General features: G+C 32.7%; 1 pseudogene; it reads right to left on the reverse strand.

The window, feature by feature from the left end:
- The window catches only part of LOC100166374, an 11,114-nt pseudogene extending 9,660 nt beyond the window's left edge, over positions 1-1,454 (reverse strand).
- Between the last annotated feature and the right edge of the window lie 1,312 nt (positions 1,455-2,766).

A 2,766-nucleotide genomic window follows, 5' to 3' on the forward strand; every position in this document is an offset into this window, starting at 1 on the left:
GAATACATAATAAACGAATGAGAGTAAAAATAAATTATAATGTCAATGCAGACGCGCAAGTCGCGGCGTCGCGATCGTCGAAAATAATTCACTTAACACAATTTATAATATTGGTTTGTGCACCGATACCGTTCCGTCGCGGACAACCGCCCCGCTGTCTGCCTTCGAAATAACCCAATCCAAATATTATATTATTTTCATAATATTCTGAATTTGTGTTTTTTTAATTTTTAAAAATAATCTTAATAACACTATAAGTACTTAATTGTATTATTATGATTTATGTTTTCAATTTTTCTTGAGTTTGGATTGGTAGTGCACGTGCACTTGTGCACACGCACACGAGTCGCCATGGATTGAAAGTAAATCAATTTTTGTTTTGTTATGTAATTCATAGGTAAGTACTAGCCACTATAGAGTATAGGCACTAATTATTATTTATTATATTATTAAAATTAGCTCTAACACCAGTAGGTACTACATCAATACGGCGAGATATACCAATTCTGACTAAAACTATATAGGTACCTACTAATGAATACCTATAACCATAGTAGACAAACTGGTGGCTATATTAATAATTGAACTGCCAATGAGAAAATTTATTTTTAGTTTATATAACTAAATATTTTTAAAATACTTAAACTAAAATACTAAACCATTACCTATAGGTTCACATTACAATATATTCTTATCTTTTTACACAATTTAAAACACCTAAATATTACTTAATTATTATTTTCTTTATTTTTACGTATAATGTATAATAGTATTTATTGTTATCATAATAATATATTGTCTAACATGAAACTACTAAACATCGTCACCTAAACTTATATCATGACATAGGTGCATATCAGAATAAAAAATAAGAAAGAAAATGAAAACTTAAAATCTAAGTATCCGTACATTATAGTAGTCATATAGTCCATATAGATTATAGATAGCATACAAGTATTAGAACATTGGACTATAGTTAGGTCAGTTAAGAGTAGCTGTATAATTATATAAATACATTTAACAAAAAAAATCACTGTAATACTTACATTGAAAAATATGCTCAGATCTGCTGCGCCTTAACACGGACGATTAGTTAATAAAATAAAACAGACAGTAGTTTTTGAAGACGCGACCGGCGATAAAGATGACCGAACGAATAGTGCAGTTGGTGAATGGTGGCACACAGTCTCACTGGCCTGAAACACTGCAACTGTATAAGTAGTAAGTACTGGACTTGTGACTACTGTCACTACTGTGAGTGTGGTCGTGAGGACTTCAGAGTACAGATTAGTGAGTACTGAGTATACTGACAACAGTGATTACTACCTAGTGGAGAGGGTGTAGACTATAGAGTGACAGATACGCAGACTGCAAAGTGGTGACTGCACGACAAAATAGATACGTATGTCAGCAACAATACGAAACGTAGTCCAGTTAAGGCATCCAAACCATAGTTGTAGTTCGTCTCATTTCATTGGCCGTTAAATTACCCGGCCAACATACAACGGCGAACCCACTAATAGACGGGGTGTGGAGGAGTGGTCGGCGAAGACGATGGATATCAAAAAGTTGCCGACGGACCTATTCTATTTATAGTCATGGTCAGTAGACACAGTCGGTAGACGAAACATAAAAATATTATATTATAAGAATAAACTTATATACGATTAATGACTATTTTTTAGTGATTCGGTGGTGGTAATATCGTTCTTGTTGCTATAACACGCCCGCCACGCCGCTCCGCCAATTCAACGATTTAAAATTATTATATTATTATTATCTGTATTTTCATGACTGCAGTCTGTAGTTGTGACTACGAAATGGATTTGGCGGGCGGGCGGGTAGGCCGCGGCCGTCCTCCGCGCCGATATTCCGAATGTGCATACGCTTGGTGTACGGACTATGGAAAACGGTGTACTCCGCGCCGAATATAAACAAATAACAATAAGCAATAACAGTAAGCAATAAACAATAACAATAACATAAACAGCTAGGTCACCAAATTTATATCTTGGGTCTATTATTGTCTGCGTGTACAAAATATCAATGGGCTGGTGATTGTTTAACGTTTATATTATGTTGTCTACCATTGATTATCAATTATAATATATTATATAAATTCGAAAGTGATTTCAAACGTTTTTGTATGCTCATTGAAAAATAGTGTTGTCGACACTATAATAATATTATATTCGGTTTGACAAAAGCCGTCTATACTCAATGCCTATACCTATACAATACAACGGTATATTATCATACATTTGAACAATATTGTTGAACTCTGTATCGCGCACCAAAGGAAAATTGGCGCGGTGCATCTTATCCAATCATTCCAATATAACGGCGTGTCAGTTTTAAGTGCATAGTATAAACACGCTCCACACGCCACGCGCCGTGTAATCTAAAAATTTTCTTTTTATATCTAGGATTTGAAAATTGAATACAAGATTTTTTTGTATATTTAAAAGAAAATAAGTTTACTGGAAAGTCAAATTAATTATTTATGAGTGTTTGAAGTTAAAATTTCTTCGACATAAGATTTGTAGTACATAAAAGAAAAATCATAGGTATTTTAAATTTCCACTCATTATTTATATTCGCTTTTTTTATAAATGGTATCATTTTAAAAATATATTGAATTTTTTAAGTTATTTATAGACATTTTTGGACAGATTACACATTTAAGGATTTAACACAAGGTTCCTCATAAGTTATTATAATAGTATTTAAATAATATAAAAGAGAAATGCCTATGCACGATTTTTT

Source organism: Acyrthosiphon pisum, unplaced genomic scaffold (genome assembly GCF_005508785.2).
Source record: "Acyrthosiphon pisum isolate AL4f unplaced genomic scaffold, pea_aphid_22Mar2018_4r6ur Scaffold_20632;HRSCAF=21659, whole genome shotgun sequence".
NCBI lineage: Eukaryota > Metazoa > Arthropoda > Insecta > Hemiptera > Aphididae > Acyrthosiphon > Acyrthosiphon pisum.